The sequence below is a fragment of the Pollicipes pollicipes genome, unplaced genomic scaffold (genome assembly GCF_011947565.3).
Source record: "Pollicipes pollicipes isolate AB1234 unplaced genomic scaffold, Ppol_2.1 Scaffold_6473;HRSCAF=7676_pilon_pilon_pilon, whole genome shotgun sequence".
NCBI lineage: Eukaryota > Metazoa > Arthropoda > Thecostraca > Pollicipedomorpha > Pollicipedidae > Pollicipes > Pollicipes pollicipes.
Window position 1 is genome coordinate 97,865 of NW_023596881.1, and position 12,443 is coordinate 110,307.

Below are 12,443 nucleotides of genomic sequence, written 5' to 3' on the forward strand. Positions count from 1 at the left end.
CTCTAGTGAATTCACACTGGGAGCCAATCGCCCTAAAACGTACAGAGACTACCGAAACGAGCAACAGAAAAGCTACGCAATAACGAGAAAAGATCTACTTCCGGCTGATGCATTTTACCAGCTAGGTGTAAAACGTTTCGTCCAGGGTTAGGAGAAATAGGGCGAGCTTGCAACCGGCGACCGTAAATTAAATGTAGTCTACTCTGAAAACCATAGCATGCACAATGCATGAAATGCATTTAAGCATCGATAAAAATGATATAAGGGGACCACGGAGTGCACAGCTAGCCTGCCGAAGAGCAAAATGCAGGCTCCGTGATACCTTCGAAATAGCAGCGCCTGAAAGATATCGCTTTCTTAAAACGATGATATCTCTGACGCCTCCAATCAAAGCGCCGCGTTTATTACTAAGAACACTGACATAAACTCACAAATATAGTATTGAAGAGCACTCTTACAGGCTTCAAATGATACATTCATGATGATGGCAATGGCAATGATAATGATAATGATGAATGATAATGATAATAGTAATGATAATGATATCAGAGCGCCCAGTGTTGATGTCAATCACATCATATGTAAAATATTGATCCGCATCAAGCTCATAAATCAGGAAGGCCATTCGTGATTTATGTCATGGGAAGTTGCAAAGGAAAGACCCTTTGCATTGTTGACTTGTACAGACAACGTACCCCTTACAACTCCAATCGCATGGTTTGTTCAAGTAGACGTTTTTATATGCGCATCGGACGTGCGTACATAACCCCGGGCCATAAACCGCGCCTCTGACGAAGTCGCGTCTTTGCTCAACGCGTCATACTGAGGGATCACTGTGATGTCATTTTTTGTCACCGCTACCAATTGCTATTGAGGCTGTACATAAACCGGCATCTGCGAACGCTGCTTCTTCTTCCTTCTCCCGTCTGGTTACGCCGGGCATTATTTTTACAGCAGAGAACCCAGGGCATGTTTGTTGTACGCTGAATTGATTTTCATGCAGTTTACCTTTGCCGAATTTGTATACGATTAGGTGTTCATCGACAGAAGGCCTCTTGTGATGCACGTTTGACGCGCGTCAAAAAACCGGTGGGGGCAAGCCATCAGAATATGAGGCGACCACCGAGTCAAGACGCCACGTTTCTATGACTGTGGGTTGCAGCCAAAGATATTTGGCCGGGTCGGGTCTGACAACTTGGCTCATTCAAACACAAGGTACTTTACAATGTGTACAATATTTGTAACTCGTTACACGGCCCGCTCGCAAAAACGCTACGGCAAACGGTTCATTTGAAATCAGCTGATGGAGCAACCATGCCAGTAACATGAGAGTGATTGTTAGTTTATACGCGACTCGCTCGCACGGTAGGGGCAGATAGGCTCGGTGAATACTCTGTGGGGAGCGAGACCATGTGTGGTGCGGCGGGCAGCGTGGTCGGGCGCAGCCCGTGAAGACTTCATTCAGCGACTGAATTCCACTGGCTCGTATGTTTTGTACTGCTTTAGCCCTTAGCTATGACACATTCAAACGTATAATGAGCGGTATGCGCAAAAGGTCAGGGTGAGGTGAGGATGACCTGCGAAAACGTGCGTGGATGTCTTGTTTACGCTTTTTGGCGTGTCGCTTCTGCACGTCAGCAGCGTTGATTTCAGGTTTGGCAGTACGACCTACACTTTTGCCAGTGCGAACCACGATTTACCGGCACAGCCCACACTTTTGCAGGTATAACCCACACATTTACCGGCACAGCCCACACTTTTGCAGGCATAACCCACACATTTACCGGCACAGCCCACACTTTTGCAGGCATAACCCACACATTTGCCGGTATAACCCACACGTTTACCGGTATAACCCACACGTTTGCCGGTATAACCCACACTTTTGCCGGTATAACCCACACATTTGCCGGTATAACCCATACTTTTGCAGGTACAACCCACACTTTTGCCAGTACGACCCACAATTTACCGGCACAGTTCACACATTTGCCGGTATAACCCTCACTTTTGCAAGTGCAACCCACACTTTTGCGGATACGATTGTTCGTTTTATCCTCAGTCAGTTTTAGCTGGTATTATGCTGCGACGTTCAGCTTTATTGGCGATTGGAGAGATTTATGTTTTCGTAATTCAGATACAATGGTGGTGAGCGTATGTGCTTTTATCGACTCATGCAAGGAATATTTGTGTAAAGGAACCTACTCTTGTCCCCCTCTAATGGTACAAGTAAGGTACGACCTCGGTATCATCTCCCTGACCGTCGTTTTCGGGGGTCAAATTGCACCAAAACGCGATGCCCACCCGGTGCGTGTCGTTTTTAACCATTAATGCGGCCCGGGGCTCCGAGGAAAGACAGATAGCTTTGCAAAAGAGGAATTTGCAATTTTGTTGTTCAAGCAATTAGGGTTAGGTAAAGCCCTAGAGTATATTCAATTGCACGCGTGATCCTTCCCACATGAGCTTTCAATGTTGCAGAGTTATGACGTTAAGTGATGGTATATTCTTTGCCCCACGGGATGTATTTCAGAAGCATCGTTCGTAACTTGATGTCTGCTACACCCGAAATTTTGTATTGAGGAGGTCGAACAAAATCGAGAATTTTTTTAGATACCCTGGCACTCATCCTGCTAACCTCAATGGTTTGGATGTCCGCAATATCTACAAGCCTCCCTTCGGCGTAAAATTCGCATTCTGGAATATCGTACTCCATTTTGTGACTGAATGAGCACACCATTGCGTTATACATCAGATTCAACGCCATCCACATCAGACAACAATATATGCTTCTTAACCCTTCACGTTCCTTGCCTGACCGTACGCTAGTTTCGCCTTCTCTCACCCCCTCCCCCTCCCCCAACCCAACCTAGCGCGTCAAGTATCGACCTGTTCGTGGTCCGTTACCGAGTGACACCGATGCTCGAGAACCTTCCTACCGGAAGCCCATTAAGTAGAATCTCATGAATAATCGCACCAAAAAGTCTGCACATCTTCGTGGGAGTGTAGCTCAGACATTTGAAGGTTTTAGGTGTTAAGAAGGACAGAGCTGTGAAGTGCACCGAATGATCTTGAAGACGGCTATTTCGGTTCAAAATCCATGGAAATGTAAATACCCTGACCAGTGTAGAAGCACTTCCTCGGATTTCAACGCGACAAGTTTTTTCATGCAATACAATCCTTTTTGTCTCCCATGGCAGTCGTGACGCGGAGTTTTCGCACTTCAGCTGTTAAAGACGGCGCATAATGTAACGCTCGTGACGTTTCTGATTATTCCTCTCCAATCTCATTTACACAAACGGACCTCGGAGGGTGTGGCTGACGTTTCATGTGAAGTTACAGGCTGGGAAAAAACTTGCATGGATTTGAGTGATGGGCATAAACGAAAAATTTTCAATTCGTGCTGCCCAGCCAGGCCGTGCGCGGCCTGAAAGGTGGTGCTGCCCGGCCCGGCCTTTGCGCGGCCTGAAAGGTGGTGCTGCGCGGCCGGGCCGTTGCGCGGCCTGAAAGACGATTGATTTGCAAACACTGTTCGCAACTTGATGCGGTTTTAGTAGCATGTTTCGCAATGCCCGCGAAGTTATCCTGTAAGTTTTTGTAAGCATGCAAGCGTAATGGACACAAGCTCCTCGGTTGATCGTTGCAATCAAGAATCTTAACGAGTTCAGTGATTGCGATGCGCGGTATTGTTACGCCCGGCCATACCATGTTACCCATGGCCAGCCAGTTTTAACAAATGGGATTCGTGATGATATCGCGCAAGCCGCACAACGGTGAATGTTTGCCTGCTTTTTGCATGTGTTTATGTTCGTCGGCCCAAAGCCGTCTATGGTATGACTAGCACGGCTTTGCGTCATCGACATGTGGCACTACATTTTAAAAGCCTAGTTATCATAGCTAAGTGCTCAAATGCTTGAACTTAAATACCAGATCAGTTATAAAATGTAAATACTCCACAAAGCAAATAGATTCTTATGGCAGACGGACAACTCTCGAATGCATTAACCAAATCCATTAGTATGATGTCCCAAAGGTGTCTAGTTTCATTATCTTACCTTCGACATAATCTACATGATGGCAATTGGTAACTCCAACTTTTATTATCACATGTCTCGTCAGCCGCTGTGCCAGATGTCTTACTGGTGTGACTTGCGCAGCATCGTGCGCGGTAACACATCACGACTGGGTCCCGACCTCCAGGCCGCCTGCGCACACCGTTGCTCTCTGTCACTGTCGTTTTATTCAAAGGTAATAATACTTGCGAGCTATCGATGCGTGAAGCGGAACTCTAGGGTGCCGACCGTCCTTTATCACAGCCGAGGGTGGGACTGTGGTTGATTATGGTCAACTTTTGGCGTTTTCGAAATGGTGAAAAAAATGCTCTTTGTCCACCGCGAGCAGACAATTTTCAGCGTGCTTACGCGCTACGATTTGACAGCGTGGACTGTGCGCATCGCCGCCGCAACCAATCTCCATCGGATGGACCGCTGGGGCGCCGGAAGATTCCTTGAACACCTGTTCTGAACTAACAAACGCGCGATGCTGAAAATAAACTCGACTCCTCTGCACAGAAGTACGGAGGATGGTAACCACGCATTGAGCATTAAGAAGGGGCAATTCTGTTTTAGCGCCGTTTGTGGTGGTCAAATGACAAATTCGTCCTGCCTACCCAAAAGGCTGTCCTGTCACCTCCTGTTGTATTAGTATTCACACAACGTTTCCTCCAGCTAACTTTCCTACCGCCTTCAGGTGTTATGGAGGCCTGATAAGGAGTGGATGATGCTTGTCTTTAAGCCATCTATGCGTCACAGCCGAATTCCTTTCTTGCCATTGCTAGGATTCGAACTAGGGTCTCCTAATACGAACCGGTGTCCCGCCACCTGAGCTAAGCGTAAAATACTTGTCTTCTTGTCTTCCCCGGTAGGCCCAGCTGGAAGAGCGTAATACCAATCTTTTCGTGAAGTTTTTCAGAAGGAAGCGACCAGTGCAGTGGTCGGTAGTGCACTGGCTGTGAACGCTTTTGTCAGAAGCGAAAATAGCGTCGGCCACTGCAGTAATAACGCAGAATTCCCGCCTGCGTTTCCTCAAGATGGAGCATAACATCAGCTAGGCATGCCATGACTGCCACCTCAAGATCGACTTCGGTATAAACATCAAAAGATGGCATTAGCGTTTGGACATGCATAAAACCGTATGCTGATCAGGTATGATCCGGCATGCTTGCAAACTCGTTAATGGTTTGTCCTCTGCTGAACCTTGAAACCTCGTACGCGTTCTGGGATGTTGTGACTTTATTCCAGAACTATCCACCGTTCCTGCGCCTTTTGTGAGATGTTGTGCCTTTATTCCAGAATTACCAAGACGCGTGTGTGTTTTCCACCAGGACGCGTCCATGCGTTGCACAATGTGAGCCTCTCTGGGATTGTGGGGACAGTGACCCACGCTCTGACAGTTGTGGGGAATGTGTTCCAGGCGTTCACACGGTGTCTTGTCAAATGTGATTTTGGATTGATTCTGGATTGCTCATTGCTCTGCAAATGTCTGTTTTCCTCCAAAACAATAGCCAAACATATCTAACCTTTTCAGCTAAAAATTCGTAGTTACATTTAATCAGAAAAATTAGGTGACCAACCCCCTTAACACATAACATGCACGCACATTTAACATCGGCAGCCTGCAGAAGCAGCAAGCCAGACTCAGCCCGCCTGCAGTAAAGCGGATTCAACAAAACCGAAAAGCTCACGGGTTAATGCTGGCTCGGGCACAAAGGGTTCATGGAACCGGTTCACACTGGAATGTTTACCGACCTGCTCGCTTACTTACTTCCTCTGCAGCCTGGCACGCCACTGACAGTCGTGGCGCCACAAACCACATTCGTGCCTCCTATCCTCGGACTGTTCTTTATTCAGGGTAAAGCTGCGCGTGTGGCAGTGAAGTAATAATACGCTCCAAGCTCATATCTCTCAAACTAATGAAAATAGAATGCTGCTTGTACTTGCAAACGATGTAAAACGATGTTGCCACTTGTTGACTACGATCTTGATTACCAGGTGACGAAAAATTTGGGCGTGACCATTTTTTAATAAAAAATGGAACACTTCAAACTGTGATTTTTGTTACAGAATGAAAGGGCATGGTCCATTTAGTGTGTAGATAAAACGGCAATTGTTTCTGTGCATGTAAAATGTTTCTACAGCAATTGCAAAATCTACATCAAGCGCGGCCTATGGGTGTTTTGTTCGAATAACTTGGAAACTATACATGTGTCAATTTGTTAAGTTACATCATCGTGTTCGCCGGCCGATTACACGTCTAAATACGTATCATACAATAAGATTGCGTCACTTGAAACATGCAGCATTCTTGATGCGCGCAAATGTTTATGGTTTTGTTTCTGAGACCCGCTGCGTTTGAAAGAAGATTACACGTGCAAACGATACACATTGCTGGAACAAACATTCAGTGCCGTTGTTGTCAATGTGCATGTGCACACAAATCTCGCCGCGGCCACTTTGTTGTGAAAAAGTCAAAATTCAGAACCGGATGTTTTGTCGTCTCAAATGAGGGCCGGTAGCCAATTCAGCGCGAGTGCGAAGCGGATGCATGTTCTGTGCCGGTTGACGCGTGTTGCACGAGATGGCCATTTTTCAACATAATTTTACGTTGGTTGTACCTAACTGAAAACCTATCGGCATTGGCCAGTTAATGTCACACGATAGCACGGGATGGCAAGTTGTGCGTCAAAACAGGTGTGACGCAACACCTGTGCAGAATTGGAAAACGGCCGTTTTTTATAGTAAAAGGTTCCAAGCTCATATGTCTCGAACCAGTGAAAATAGAAAGCTGCTTTTACTTGCAAGCGATGTAAAACGATGTTATCAGTTTTTGAATACATTTTTGATCGCCTGGTGATGAGGAAAAAATTTGGGTGTGACCATTTCTTTCGAAAAAAAATTAAAATTTTCAAAATGCGATTGTTTGCTTTCAAAATGAAAGGGCATGGTCTATTTAGTGTGTGAATGAAGCGGCAAATGATTCTGTGCATGCAAAAAGCTTCCACAGCAGTTGCAAAATCTACATCAATCGCGGCTTGTGCGTGCTTTTTGACATAACTTAAAAGCTATGGATGTGATAATTTTTTTCAAATTACACCATCGTATTTGAAATGCGATTATGCGTCTAATGACTTATAATACAATAAGACTGCATCAATTAAAACATGCAGCATGTTTGATACGCCCAAACTTTCATGGTTTTCTTTCTGAATCCTTCTTCCTTGGAAAGAAGATTGCACGTGGAAATGATGCACAACAAAGAAGCAGACATTCAGTGCCGTTGTTGCCACACGCAAGTGAACAGAAATCCCGCCGCGGCCACTTTGTTGCGAAAAAGTCAAAATTCAGAAACCGATGTTTTTCGTCTCAAATAAGGGCCAGTAGCAAATTCAGCGCGAGTACGAGGCGGATGCCTGTCGTGTGTCGGTTGGCGCGTTTTGCACGAAATGACCATTTTTCAACATAATTACACGTTGATTGTACCTAACTGAAAACATATGGGCATTGAAAACATATGGGCACTATTTTTGTGAAAAAATGAAACTTTTCCAAACGCAATTTTTTGTTTCAAAATAAAAGGGAATGGTCCATTTAGTGTGTGAATGAAGCGGCAAGTATTCCGGTGCATGCGAACAGCTTCTACAGCAATTGCAAAATCTACATCAAGCGCGGCTTGTGAGTATTTTTTCGAATACCTTAAAAACTATATATGTTTTGTTTTTTAAGTTGCACCATCGTGTTTGCCGTGCAATTACATGTCTAATGACCTATAATACAATAAGATTGCGCCTCTTGAAACACGCAACATTCTTGATGCGCGCAAATTTCCATGGTTTGTTTTTGAGACCCGCTCCGTTTGAAAGCACATTGCACGTGCAAACGATACACAATGCTGGAACAAACATTCAGTGCCGTTTTTATCAATATGCAAGTGAACGCAAGTTACGCCGGGGCCGCTTCGTCGCGAAAAAATCAAAATTCAGAAACGGATGTTTTTTCGTCTCAAATGAGTGCCAATAGCAAATTCAGCGCGAGTACCAAGCGGATGCGTGTTGTGTGCCGGTTAACGTGTTATGCACGAAATGGCCATTTTTCAACATAATTCCACGTTGGTTGTACCTAACTGAAAACCTTTAAGCACTGGACAGTTTGACGTTTTCAAAAAAACAGAACGACAATTTTGAGAAATCCTGAGAGCAACTTTTGAGAAACACGTCGTAGCTAATCTGCTGCCACGAACATCATCTACATCATGCTTTTTACAAAAGACAAATACATGGATTAGTAGTTTTGCTATACCTCGTAAAGTGAACGCCTTTTCCCCACAGAGTTTACATGGGACTTGGAAGAATCCCGGTGATTCGATGAAAGTTCGTCCATTTTTGACGCTTTTTAACTTTGTGCATAAGTTAGGTAAAGACATGCTGTTTGCGTTAGGTTATAAAACTTTCTACGCTTAGCTTAGAAAAACCCAATTCAAACGCCTTTTTTCGAAAATCCATTCCTCTTTCAAAAACCAACTTTATTATAAAATGTTGGCCGGAACATTTTTTTGAATTTTTCTTGAAACCAGCATTCAGCAGACACAGTTAAGTCGCAATGCTACATGTTAGACTACACTAGTCACATGTTTAAACAATTCCATTATCGCCCTTTTTGCATGTCTGAATATTCACATGCAGTTTTGACGTGTTTCTAGGCTTCGTATTGAAAAAATTCTGATTGGAAACTTCCGTGCGGAAACTCTTTCCAGCACCGCTGCCGATTCAAAATCGGTTCAGAAGCGAAGCCACATAATTGCTTTAATTGCAGGCATTTTTTCAAATTATTACGCGTACAGCTGTTTTTGAACCGCACTGGTATCAAACCCACGAAACATAACACAACAAATGTACCACAGCAATAGGTACTTTTGCACGTTAAAATAGCAACGCTTAAAAAACGACACCATCTTGTAGTTTTATTTTTTTAATTAATCAACATGTTTGGCGACCTATAACGCAGCATTCGAAACCGATAGAGACAAAGTGGCAACGTGAATTTTTAGTTAATTGTACCTGCCATGCAGTGCTGTTTCATGATTAGCGAGAGTGAACCTCAAGGTATATTTTGAAACACAACGTTTGTCAAAATTTAAAGTGTCCGAAACTTTCGAGACTCAAATTTCTGAAAACAGCTTCAAAAAGCAGATTTTCTTTCAATTGATACAGTCTGACAAAATTTTAGGTAAAGGAAAATTAGGTTGGTTTTAGACCAGGTCAAAAAATGAAACGACAGATATGACAACTTTCGAAAACATGTTTTCAAAAACACACCTTAGCTTATCTGCTGCCACTAACATCAGCTATGTCATGCTTTTTACAGAACACAAAGGCATCGATTAGCATTCTTGCTATGCGTCGTAAGGTCGATGCCTTTTTCCCCACAGACTTGGCATGGGACTTGGAAAAACTGCCGTTTCTTTAGAAACACGTCCATGTTTAACTCCTCATAACCTTGCACCCAAGTTAGGTGAGAACATGCCGTTTTCGTTAGGTTATAGAACTTTCTACGCTTAGCTTAGGAAAACCAAAGTAATTTTTTAAAAAAATTTCCCTTGTTTTAAAAGCCAAATTTTTTTTAAAAATGTGGACAAAATTTTTTTTGGAATTTTTCTTTTGAAACCCGTATTCCACAAACACACCCAGGTTCCACTGCTACATGTTACATATCATTAGTTGCATGGCTAACCAATCATATTGTCGTCCTTTTTACATTTTTTAATATATACATGCCATTTTGAGGTGTTTTTAGGCTTCCCATTGAAAATATTCCGATTGAAAACGTTTGCGTGGGCTTGCTCTTTCCAACGTCGTTCGCTGATTGAAAATCAGTTCCGAAACGAAGCCACAAAATTGCTTTGAATTCGGTCATTTTTTGAAGTTCTTGCGCGAACAGCTGTTTTTGAACCGCACTGCTATCATAACCACGCGACACAACACAACAGATCGACTACAGAGAAAAATATACCTCAAAACTTTTTTAAAATATTAGTTGAAAAACAATTTCGACATGATTTCGTAAAACCGCCAAAATTGTTTTTGCTTTTGGCAACAACTTTCCTATTATTAATCCTATTTTTAATCGGTATTAAATTATTTCCTATTATTAATCGGTGCATAAAAACGCTCAGGACAAAGCTTTGAATGGCACGGTTTGTCCCATGGCGTTATGCCTGGCACTTCGCGGTATGGGCGTTTTCAGGTTTTTCCCTGATAACTTTTTAGCTAATTGAGATAGAGACAAATATCAACACAGTTGCTTGATCGTTGTCAGCCAATACAGATGCTCTTAAGAGTTGTGTGCAAAAACCTCCTTAACGTAAAACAAAAGATCCGAAAAACCAACTCCATAAATCGATTTTTTGGATTTTGGTGGGCAAAAGTTTTGAAAATCACTTTTTCGAGATAAAAGAAGCATGCAGAACCACGTTTTGCATCGAATGCATCCTCTTGTACTAACATAGCACCAACAGTAAGCTAAATGTCACGGTCCAAATATCGACTGCCACTTTTTCGGGATTTTCTCATCTCTTGTTGGAGGGCTTGTCGCATTTCTTTGGAGTCAAATCCTAGGACGGAGATCAATCAAAGCATTTTGGCAAATTTTGGAGAGGGCTAGAATTTGGGAAGTGCCGTTTTGGGTCGTTTTCATTCTTGGCAGTAGTTTACCTCATTGCAGCGTTTTACCGGGATGTATTCTGGTCTATAAAATGATAAATTCATTAGTTGTGACGTAGCGCATTGCGATCAGCTGGCTAGCTTAGGGTGTACTATGGTCCTTTCGTTCCCCGGTCGTATAGTCCGCATTCCTTAGCTTGACCTTTTCATGACCTAGGTTAAATTTGCGAAAAACAGAAGTTAGCCTGATCCTTTGACAAGACAAACGCATCTAGTGCATCTAGTGCGGCAAATACATCTAGTGCGAAGATTAAATTTTGAACTTTTTAAACACCTGAAAAAACTTAGGCTTGAAGAAACATTTAGGCTGGTCCAAAATCAAGCCAATTTTTCTTTACCTAAAACTGTGTCAGACTGCATCAATTGAAACTAAATCTGGTTTTTGAAGCTGTTTTCAGAAATTTGAGTTTCCAAAATTTCGGACACCTTTAAATTTTGACAAACATTGTACTTCAAAAAATATATTGGGGCCCACTTCTCGCTAATCTTGAAATCGCACTGCATGGTAGGTATGATTAACTAAAAACTCGAATTGCCACTTTTTCTTTATCGGTTTTGACTGCTGCGTTATAGTTCGCCAAACTTTTCAGTTAATTTTTCTCCATTTAAAAGCTGATCACTGCACTAGATGCACTTTCCAACTCTGCATCAGAATGGTCTGTTAACATTTTTTTTTTTCTGCGACGCGTAGTTTTCTGAGAAAACGTATTTAAGCTATTCGTAGATTTCGGTAAAATCACTTTCAAGATTCTGTATCAGATTTGACGTCTTTGTTTAGTGTTGAGGTTGTAGGTTACTTACTTAAAAGCTAGAATATTTCATTCTGTTTCTAGCGCCCTTTTCAGAATGCATTTCAGTTAAAAGGTCTGCGATACACCGCTGTTTAAGTAAAGCAGGTTTTACCCATTGTATCCCCATAGGGATACGCTTAACACGGGAAAGCCCTATCAGCCTGTTTTCACAAATGTCTAAGTGTTTGACATGCTATAACTTCGAAACTAACAAAGCCGTGGGCCAATCCTTGTCGCCATTTAACAGCCCTTTGTGTACTCTATCAGATCATAAAATTAAAACATTAAGTGATCTTTCATAAAATATATGAACATTTTTGCAGCAATTTTTCACATGTTTACAAAAATAACAAATGGACATGCCTTACCGCACTCAAATGAACTGAAAATCTTATGTTGGAGACAGATTGTGCTCAGATGAAAGTTTACTCCAATGATGTGTTTTTTTGTTTTTTTCATTTTTTTCCACAAAAAATGCGCACGCCCAAGTTTTTCCCTCATTACCCAGTGATCTAAAATGTAGTCAGCAACTGGTAACATCTTTTGACATCGCTTGCAAGTGAAAGCAGGCTTCTGTTTCATTGTTTCGAGAGAGATGAGATTGGAATGTTTCACTACTAAAAAAGAGGTCGTTTTCTAATTCTGCACAGGTGTTACGTTACGCCTGGTTTGACGCAGAATTGCCTTCCCGTGCTATGGTGTGACATAAGCTGTCAATGTTGATAGGTTTTTAGTTAGGTACAACCAACGTGGAATTATGTTGAAAAATGGCCATTTCGTGCAAAACGCGTCAATCCGCACAAAACCTGCATCGGTTTCGTACTCGCGCTGAATTTGCTATTGGTTCTCATATGAGACCGAAAAAAAATATTTTCGGAATT